Raw genomic sequence first — 11372 nt, 5'->3', positions numbered from 1 at the left:
TCATAGTCCTCTATTCCAGTGCCTGACAGTTTCTTTAAAACCTGATCAGCCTGAGACCACCAGGAATGAGCCTACAGTCTGAGGAAATCAGATTTCTTGCCTCCAAGCAGTAAGGTGGGGCACTCCAGAGGATCTCCGGAAGGAGGGCAGCTGTCTTGCAAGATTTGGGTTTCTGCTCAAGGATTCTAAGGAGGTTGAAGGGAAGCACGCATCAGTTCTGGGTTGGATGCTGTTTTGGATGAGGGATTAAGAAGAGCAAGGATTAACTACAGATTGAGCATTGTCATGAGGTCAGGGCAGCTGAGCAGTTGGTTATCCCCAGTATTAGGTCAGAATAGCAAAGCATGCCTCTGCCATTGTCTTTGGTCATAGGTAAGAGAGCAGTGGCCACTTGCAGAGGGTCCTTACAGCATTTCACAGCCACTACATGACTTTGGGAGAAACAATGTTTCTTGCCAGCTTTGTAGCTGGCTTTAACTTTTCTGTCCTCTTAACCTGCTGTCTTCTTTTCCAGGACAAGTTGATTTTCACTTTCAGTCCTAGATAGAGTTTTACTCTTTTTGCCCCAGTGGTGACTTCGAACAAAGACACCCTTCCTCATGACACTTTACTGCTATTTGCTAGACAGTTGTCATAATAAGTGTTCAAACCTCTGATGACTATGATGGGTAACCCCTGAAGTTTACAAAGCCTAATTGTAATTGTAGGCAGCAGCCCTGCCCCACGTGCCCTGAGCTGGGGCAATGAGGCACTGGGAGCTGGGGCAGGAGACTCTCAGATGGGAGGCAAAGGTTGGAGCAGGCCATGTAAGGAAGAGTGCCAAGGGAGGCTGGGCCACAAACAGTTGTTGCTGAGATTCCTGGCACTGCCTGGGCTCTTCAGAGCCTCCCTGAGGACTGATGGTTTATCTCTTCTTTTGATTCTGGAGCGACCCCAATCATTTCCCAGTAATCCTTGGTAAACTGAGCTAGTTAGTTTCTGTTGCTTACAACTCCAGAACCCTAAATAACATATCTGTTTTTGCAGGTCTTCCATTGGATGGTGGGATAGAGAGGAATAAAGTGCAGGCTCACAGGGGTATACTCACTGTGTACCTATGATGTAAGAGAGTGATTAGTCCCATGACAAAATGATTCTTGCCTTTGCAAAGTAATTCACCCCGGGTCCTTCCCTTTCTCGCCTAACCCCTCATTCTGTAAACTCTGTGAATTCTCACTGTATCCCCAGTGCCTGGCCCACAGTAAGCCCTCAACAGATTCACTGAATGAATTAATGAATAAATGAGTGGAAGTTATCAACAGCTCCATTTCTACAGATAGGAAAACTGAGCCTCAAAGAGACTTATAACTAAGCTTATGCACACGCTATTAACAAGTGGTAGAAGGCCAGGCATGGTGGCTCATGCCTGTAATCCCAGCACTTTGGGAGGCTGAGGCAGACGGATCACTTGAGGTCAGGAGTTCGAGACCAGCCTGGTCAACATGGAGAAACCCCGTCTCTACTAAAAATACAAAATTAGCCAGGTGTGGTGGTGCATGCCTGTAATCCCAGCTACTAGGAAGGGTGAGGCAGGAGAATCACTTGAACCCGGGAGGCAGAGGTTGCGGTGAGCCGAGATCACGCCATTGCACTCCAGTCTAGGCAACAAGAGCAAAACTCCATCTCAAAAACAAACAAACAAAAAACTGGTAAGTGGTAGAGTTGAAATTCAAAACCAGGTGAGTCTGCATCTTCACTACACCACACATACTTCCCTTATTCACCCTAGAAAGAAACTCTCCTTTTCTTGCATAGGAGAAAACCAAGGTCCCAATGAAAGGTTTTAATGTCAAAATGTCACCTTCCAATTTGGTGGTTCCTCAAAAAGTTAAATGTAGAATTACCATATAACCCAGCAATTCCACTCCTAAGGAACCCCAGAAGAGTTTAAAGCAGGTACTCAAATAAGTACGTGTACACACATATTCACAGCAGCACTATTTGCAATAGCCAAAAGGTAGAAACAGCCCAAATCTCCATCAATGGATGAATGGATAAATTGTACATATACACACAATAAAATATTATATAGTCATAAAAAAGGAGTAAAGTACTGATACATGTTATGATGTGGATGAACCTCAAACGCACTCTAAGTAAAAGAAGTTAGACACAAAAGGTCACATATTTTATAATTCAAGTTATATAAAATATCCAGAATAGGTAGATCCATAGAAACAGAACACAGATTGGTGGTTACCAGGACAGGAGGGAGAGGGAATGGAGAGAAACTGCTTATCAGGTACAGAGTTTCCTTTTGGGGTAATGAAAGTGTATGAATGTTACAAAGTGGTGGTTGTGCAATATTGTGAAAGTTCTAAATGCCTCCAACTAGTTCACATTAAAATGGCTAATTTTTTGGTCAGGTGCTGTGGCTCACACCTATAATCCCAGCACTTTGGGACGCCAAGACAGGTGGACTGCTTGAGCCCAGGAGTTTGAGACCAGCCTGGGCAACACAGGGAGACCCTGTATCCACAAAAATATATATATATAAATAAAAAAATACAAATTTATAAATGGCTTAATTTTAAAATTAATTTTAAAATTTAAAATTTTAACATTTCTATGTTATGTAAATTTCACCTCAATAATACAAATATCTTGGCCAGGCACAGTGGTTTACACCTGTAATCCCAGCACTTTGGGAGGCCCAGGCAGGCGGATCACCTGAGGTCAGAAGTTCGAGACCAGCCTGACCAACGTGGAGAAATCCCGTCTCTACTAAAAATACAAAACTAGCTGGGCATGGTGGCGCATGCCTGCAATCCCAGCTACTCGGGAGGCTGAGGCAGGAGAATCACTTGAACCCAGGAGGCGGAGGTTGCGGTCGGTGAGCCAAGATCACACCATTGCACTCCAGCCTGGGCAACAAGAACAAAACTCTGTATCAAAAAAATTATAATAATAATAAATCTTAAAGCCACTGAACATTTAAAATGAATTAAATGGTACATTTTATGCTATGTATATTTTACACACACACAAAATTCACACTCCAGGAGCCACTCTGGCACTCAGGAACACCAAATGTTGCCCATGGCATCTCTCCTAGCCCTGAGGAACACAATAAGCACTCAATGAATGCTGATGTTTTTAACTCGTTTTTAGGCTGTGCTGGAGAGAAGCCTTCTCCTGGAGGCAGTACGGTCAAATGGCTAGGAGTACAGACACAGGAGTTCAAACCGCAGGTCAGCCACTTATCAGCTTGGTGACTCTGGGTGATTTATAAACCTGTCTATGCAAGTTTTCTCATCAATAAAATTGGAAAAGCAGTGCCTACCTCAGAGGGTTTTTCTAAGGACTAAGTGAAATGATAATGTGTGAAAAGCACTTGGAACCATCCCTAAGACACAGTAAGTGTTCAGTAAGTATCAGCTGCTAGCATGAGGGTGATTATATACTACAGTGGGTTCTGCTGCTCCCAACCCCTCCATTTTCACCAATGTTTACCATACTACCTCTCTGTAATACATTTTGTGCTGCAAATAACTGGTTTTGGCAGGAAAGGAGTTATTACCTTCAAAGCAAGCTGACTCCCCAAAGAGAGACTTTTTGTGATGAAATCCCAAGGAAGCTCCAGAGACCCCCTCCTTGGTGTTTCTGTCCATCAGCAGTAGGGAGCTCCCAGGAAATAAATTCTTTTTTTTTTCTTTTCTTTTTTTATTGAGATGGAGTCTTCCTCTGTCACCCAGGCTAGAGTGCAGTGGTGCGATCTCGGCTCACCGCAACCTCTGCCTCCCGGGTTCAAGCGATTCTCCTGCCTCAGTCTCCCGAGTAGCTGGGACTACAGGCGCCCACCACCATGCCCAGCTAATTTTTGTATTTTCAGTTGAAACGAGGTTTCACCATGTTGGCCAGGATGGTCTCGATCGCCTGACCTCATGGTCCTCCCCCTTCAGCCTCCCAAAGTGCTGGGATTACAGGCATGAGCCACAGCACCCAGTCTAGGAAATGAATTCTATACATAATAATCAGAGTGGTTCCTGTGCCCTTTGGCTGCTTGTGCAGTTAAGCACATTTATCATGAGCTCTTCTTCTCAGTCATTCGCTATGTGGGATGAAGCTGTTCCCCTCTGGGATTAGGACTTCCCCCATTTCCACCCAGGCTGTTTCTTGTGCTCCGTGATGTGGAAGAGACTTGGAGATGTGGGAAGCATCCCACACAGCTGATCAGCCAGGCACAGAGGTCCACCTGCCTGCAGAAGGGTCACCAGGCTCAGAAACATCCTGTCCACACCTGCAAATCTATCCTTGCCTCCTGCTCATGCCCAGCCCACACATTCAATGTTTTAAATTCATTGTTTTCAAAATAATTAAAAGTCTCTTGCTCACTCTGACAAAATAAGCTGCCATGTTGTGAGATGTTCTGTGGCGAGGCCTATGTGGCAAGGACCAAGGGAAGCCTCCAGCTAACAGCTCATAAGCAACTGAATCCTACCAATAAGCATGTGAGTGAGCCAGTGTTCCACAAAGGGGCTGGACACGCAGAGCGACCCCCAAATGCCAGAGCCAAGAAACCAAAGGAGGTTGACAAATCCAGCTTGTTGGTAAAGGATGATTTGTTGAGGTAACTCAGACAGAAGCGTGGTCTTGGGTGGCCACAAGACAGGTAGATGTGTTACTCCCCAAACCCAAGGATTATATACTATGGGGAAATAGTAAATACGCTCTGGCAAGACAGTTAAAGGCAGCCCTCCAGAACAGTCAAGAATGCTGTGTGTGTCCTAGCCAATAATGTGTGCAATAACATCAAAGTTGCTTTTTTCTTACACTAGGGATAACAAATAAAAGTGGAAACCAGGAGACAGAATTAGCCGGGTGTGGTGGTGCGTGCCTGTAATCCCAGCTACTTGGGATGCTGAGGCAGGAGAATCGCTTGAATACAGGAGGTGGAGGTTGCAGTGAGCCGAGGCAACACTCCAGCCTGGGCAATAAGGGCAAAACTCTGTCTCCAAAAAAAAAAGACCTAGATAGGGGCCAGGTGTGGCAGCTCAATCCTGTAATCCCAGTACTTCGGGAGGGTGAGGCAGGAAAACGGAGAGACTGAGGCAGGAGGATTGCTTGAAACCAGGAGACCAGCCTGAGCAACGAAGCGAGATCCTGTCTCTACAAAAAAAAAAAAAAAAAAAAAAAAAAAAAAAAAAATTAAGGAAACAAAAAAAGTCCCAGCTAGGCTGCACCTAGATTCCTGACCTCCAGCAACTTTAAGATAATGTTTTTGTTTTAAGGCACTACATTTTAGAGTAATCTGTCATTCAGTGAAGAATGACTAATATAGTTGAGGGTCAGTTTTATATGTTAACTTGTCTAGGATACAGTCCTCAGTCAATCAAACAGTAATTTAGTTGTTGCTGTGAAGGCAATTTTGTAGACATGATTAGAGTCCATAGTCAGTTAACTTTAGGAAATAGAGGCCAAGCGTGGTGGCTCACACCTGTAATCCCAGCACTTTGGGAGGCCAAGGCAGGTGAATCGCTGGAGTCCAGGAGTTCGACACCAGCCTGGGTAACATGGTGAAACCCTGTGTCTAGAAAAAATACAAAAAATTAGCCGGGCATGGTGGCACATGCCTGTGGTCCCAGCTACTTGGGAGGCTGAGGTGGGAGGACTGCTTGAACCCAGGAGGCGGAGGTTGCAGCGAGGCGAGATCACAACACTGCACTCCAGCCGGGGCAACAAAGTGAGACTCTGTATCAAAAAAAGTGAAGAAAGAAGAAAAGGAAGAAGGAAGGAAGAAGGAAGGAAGGAAGGAAGGAAGGAAGGAAGGAAGGAAGGAAGGAAGGAAGGAAGGGAGGGAGGGAGCGATTGTCCAAAATAATCTGGGTGGGCCCGATTCAATCAGTTGAAAGGCCTTAGAAGAGAAGAGCTGAGGGTTTCCAGAAGAAGAAATTCTTCCTGTGGACAGCAGCTTCAGTTTATGCCCAAGAGTTCCCGCACACCTTCCTCACAGCCTGACCTATGTATTTCAGAACTCCCTCGCCAACTCCCACAATAGTATCAGCCAATTCCTTGCAATAAATGTCTCTCTCTCTCTCTATATATATATATAAAATTAAAATTGTTTAATATATATAATGCATCACAGAGAATAAAGAAATGAAAACAATGTCAAAAGGATATGCCATAAAAAGGAAGACTCCCTCCGCTTGCTGCCTTTTAGTTCCCTTCCCCCAAGGAGATCACTGCAACCTGTTTCTTTAACATCCTTCTAGAAATTGTCTATGCACACAGAAACATATATTTATTCTTACCTCCTGACCCTCATGCATGTTTTAGCACACATGTTATACACAGAGTTCTGTATCTTGCTTTAAAAAATTTATTTAACTATTGTGGTGGTCTTCCTATCAGTTCATGGAACTGGCTTTTTAGTAGCTGTATTGTACTCCATTTTACAAGTGTGCAAGACTAGTCCATCAGTCCCTGATTGACGGATATTTAGGTTGTTCCAACATTTTTCTTTAACAAGCTGGGATGCCATGGATGCCCTTCCAGAAGGACAAAGGACTTAAGATTTCTTTCTGTTGGGTATGGGGCTTTCCCTCCCTTCCCCTCTCATTTTCCCCATGGAGTTGGCTGTGTATGTAGGGCACATCCTGTATTTTGTCCTACTTGACTTTGTCAAGACTCCTTGAATGTCCTGTGTTCAGCTTTTTTCAATACATTTAAAAATTCATCAGAGCTACTTTTCCTCGACAGTAATTGGCACCTAAATTAAATCACCTAAATGGCAACAGTAGCTGAAAAGCGTATCTCCATAAAGATTTGGACAATACCTTCTGGTTTCATGCAGGTTCGGCTGAGGGAAGAACAGAAGGGAAGACTGAGAATTAAGGGTACTTATTATTCGGGAAAGGAAAACACTGTGCTTGGGCAGAAGTCCAAAGTCATGAACAGGAGACACCGTTAATTAGAGATAACTTCCAGTCATACACACGTTCTGAAAATCGGCCAGTCGACGACAGCATCGCTGCAGTAACTGCACTCCTAAAAGTAAGCGGATCCACAACAGCCCGAAAGGCAGCACATCAGGGCCGGCCCCTCGGTCCCCTCCGCTGCTCGACAGCAGCCAATGAGCAAGTGCCTCGCTCCAGCGCCGGCGCTCCCGGAAGTCGGGGGCGAAAGGCAGCCTTCGCCTGTGATTTGCTAACACAGCTGAAAGGCTTTAGATTCCTAAATACTTACGCTTCAGCAGCGCCGCCAACCGTGCATGACCTGCTTCCCTAAACCTAACACTAAATCAGCCCTGGGTGTTGGGAGACTTTCCCGTCCAAGTACTGTTCTCTCTCGCAAGCAAACCGGAAGTTTCCTTTTTTTTTTTTTTTGGCATCAGATGTCAGGTTCAATGTAACGCAACTCTTTAACAGTTGGACCTTGTTTATAGTTTGTTATGAGTTTGGACTTATGAGTGACAGATGTACTAAAGCGGCTGTGAGTTTAGCAAAGTCAATCTCTTCTATTTTTGCAGTAGTATATATGATGTTTTTTATTTGCGTATATTTGAACCCCTGATTGTCAAAAAGCAAGTGTAAATTCTGTCATAAAATTTCTGACCAATGGACATTTATTAAACAAGGAAAAACAAGCTTCCTTTTGAAGCTCTCTGTGCAGTAATTGTTCATTTAGTATAAAAAATGATAGAAAGTTAGGTGGAAACTAGCATATACCAATGGCTAAACATAAAAGAGATGTAAGATTTTCTCAACTAATACTAAGAAAAGTGATACCCTAACAAATTTTTTTGATTAAGAGAAACTCAGATTAAGACAAAAATAGTTGTAATAGAAGTTGTAATGGCCTTCCACACTACATCATTATCAGTCTTTCTGCTCAAATAACTATTTCAACATACTGCTAACAAAGTATTTTCTGGTTCCAAAATTGCAAGCAAAATTTCAAATGCTAGGATAAAATCGACTGCCCTAATTTTAAAAAAGCTTCATTTATTATTACAGAGATTATCAAATATCTAAATGCCTCATCTTTTTATGGCATAGCTAGAATACAAGTATCACAATACAGGTTCAACTTTTCCTGTGTGCACTAGTTTTCTCATGAAAAACACTTGCAATAAGACAATTACAGGTAGAATCCCTTCCAGGTGAGACTTCAGAAACAATAGCAAATATTTGCAGAGCCTCTTGAGTTAGCAGTTAATGAGAACATTTTTACTGCTTTTGTTGGAGATAATACAAATAGAACTTTTGGTGGATGTATGCATACAAGTACACTGTTTATTTGATGTTGGAGCAAAGCCTCAATGATTCTATGGAAGGTATCAGTAGTCCTGCCCATGTTCTCATAATGCTGCGTAAATAGCATTGGATGGATGTCTTCTATCGAAACTGAAGTAATTATCATGAAATTGTTCTCCTACTTTAGTATTTATAGCATTCTAACTGAACATTTTAAGGATTTTTATGATTTTGGCATTCAGAATTCTTCATTTCTCTTGCATTCAAAAATCCACTGACTCTCTTTAACAAATATAGTTGAGAGAATCTTCCATTTATTTCAAGCACTGAAATTATACTTTAATTATGAAGAAAAGGCCCCCCAAGTTCTTGACTTTTAAAATAATCCATTGAATGATGCCTAGTTATTTCTCATTCATAGTTTTCAATGTCAATTCTGCAATAGGATTCTGCAAACTGAAAGAGTAAATAGTGTTATGGAAGTATTACTCCATTGCTAAATGTATGTGTTGAATGTGTTGAAGGAGAATTGATGAAAAACGCATCCCTTGAATTATCAAAACTATTCTTAAAAGGGACATTACATATGAACAGGAAAATAAATTTTAGCTCAAAGTGGACAATTATTACAACACTTGTTATGACCATCTTTCAAGATGGATTTCATCCCTTGAAAAATTCATTTTTTTCACATGGATGTTACTAAATACTCTTCTAGTGTGGGTACAAGTGGAATCACCATGTGTGTGATGAAAAAAGAATAAAATCTACACTACACTATATTACACTGTATTTTTTTAATACACTGTATTTTTTAATTTATTACATGATCTTTCCTTCTTTTCACTACACTACATTATGTGTTATGCATACAGGTACAACGTTTATTCAAAGTTGAAGCAAAACCTAAATGATTACATTACGTGAAAAATTTCATGATAATTACTTCAGTCTCAATAGAAAACATCAATGCTATTTAAGAAATATTATGAGAACGTGGGCAGGACAGCCAGTATCTTTCATGGGATCATTCAGGCTTTGCTTCAACTTTGGATAAACATTGCACCTGTTTGCATACATCCATCAAAAGTTCTATTTGTAATCTACATGTAGTGTAGTGAAAAGAAGGAATAAAAACTGATGACAATGCTCCTTCTTGTCAGTGGACAACATTTTAAAGAGTCATTGGCCAAAAGAGGCAATGTGATCCTGAAGAATGGAATGTGAAAAAAAGAGGCAATTGGAGAGAGAGAGAGAGAGAGAGAAAGAGAAAGAAGGAAGGAAGGAAGGAGGGAGGGAGGGAGGGAGGGAAAGAAAGAAAGAAAGAAAAAGAAAGAGAGAGAGAGAGAGAGAGAAAGAAAGAAAGAAAGAAAGAAAGAAGGAAGGAAGGAAGGAAGGAAGAAGGAAGGAAGGAAGGAAGGAAGGAAGGAAGGAAGGAAGGAAGGAAAGAAAGAAAGAAAGAAAGAAAGAAAGAAAGAAAGAAAGAAAGAAAGAAAGAAAGAAAGAAAAAGAAATTCCTCCTTTGCCTTCTAGGCTTCTCCCCTCTAAGAAGCCAATTTTTGGTGGTTTCAACTCTGGGCTTTTGCGATGAGAGAGAAGGGAGAAACAACTGAGAAGCCAAAAGGACTGAGAGAAATGTACTCCAAGGAAGAGGAGAACAGAGCTAAGTTGAAAGGAAAGCAAAGTAGAGACCCACTTTGGTTGGTCATGTGGGTGTGCTGTTGGGACAAAGAGATTTTTTAGTTAGAATTAAGAATGAGTAGTTGGGCCGGGCGCGGTGGCTCAAGCCTGTAATCTCAGCACTTTGGGAGGCCGAAACGGGTGGATCACGAGGTCAGGAGATCGAGACCATCCTGGCTAACACGGTGAAACCCTGTCTCTACTAAAAAATACAAAAAACTAGCCGGGCGAGGTGGCGGGCGCCTGTAGTCCCAGCTACTCGGGAGACTGAGGCAGGAGAATGGCCTGAACCCGGGAGGCAGAGCTTGCAGTGAGCTGAGATCCGGCCACTGCACTCCAGCCTGGGCCACAGAGGGAGACTCCGTCTCAAAAAAAAAAAAAAAAGAATGAGTAGTTGGCTGGGCACAATGGCTCATGCCTGTAATCCCAGCACTTTGGGAGGCTGAGGCAGGCAGATCGCTTGAGGTCAGGAGTTTGAGACCAGCCTGGTCAACATGGCAAAACCCCGTCTCTACTAAAAATACAAAAATTAGCTGGGTGTGGTGGCATGTGCCTGTAGTCTCACCTATTTGGGAGGCTGAGGCAGGAGAATCGCTTGAACCTGGGAGGTGGAGGTTGCAGTGAGCTGAGATGGTGCCACTGCACTCCAGCCTGGGCGACAAAGCAAGACTCTGTCTCAAAAAAAAAAAAAGAAAAAAAAGACTGGTGGAGAAAGTTTTCCTGGTTAGAAGTAAAAGAAATTAATAAAGGAGAATTTTAAGAGGTGCTCTGAGTTCTGATTTGGATCATCTTTGATTTTCTTCTAGAGACACTAATAAAAATGTTAATTTTCAGTTGCTGGATTGTTTCTCTGAATATCTCTGATGAGAGAATAATAATAATATTAGGTTAAACAGTATGAAATTGCTGATATTTTATAGTTTTTGACCCAGAAAAGTCACAATTTCATATGGTTTAATAACTGGTATTTATTGACCACCCGCCATATGTCAGGTGCAGTTCCAAATGCTCTACACGTGTCAATTCATTTCATCCTCACAGCTAGCCTATGAGTGGCCACTATAATTATCCCCATTTTACAACTGAGGGAGCTGAACTACAGAAAGGTTAAGAAAAGTATCCCAGCTAATTAGTGATTGATCCAGAATCTGAATCCAATGGGCTTTGGAGCCAGTATTCTGAGCCACTTGGGGCTTTGGCTTTTATGTGCAAGGTACCACTGAGCTACAGGGAGTATGGGAAATGCAGGGAGTAGTGACATAATGGCTATCATTATAGGAAGTAAGACAGGGCCTCTGAAAATGAAAAGGTGGAAAACAGCAAGTAGCAGAAAGAAAGGCTCAGCGAAAGCCTTGGCAGGGGATTCCACAAGCATGTGGAAGGGGGCATGATGTTGGAGTATAGGGGTGGGGAGTGGGGAGTCTCTGACGGGTCTGACATTGCACCTTCAGACAC

This window comes from Rhinopithecus roxellana, chromosome 3 (genome assembly GCF_007565055.1).
Source record: "Rhinopithecus roxellana isolate Shanxi Qingling chromosome 3, ASM756505v1, whole genome shotgun sequence".
In the NCBI taxonomy this organism is placed as follows: Eukaryota; Metazoa; Chordata; class Mammalia; order Primates; family Cercopithecidae; genus Rhinopithecus; species Rhinopithecus roxellana.
This window is presented reverse-complemented; position numbering follows the sequence as displayed.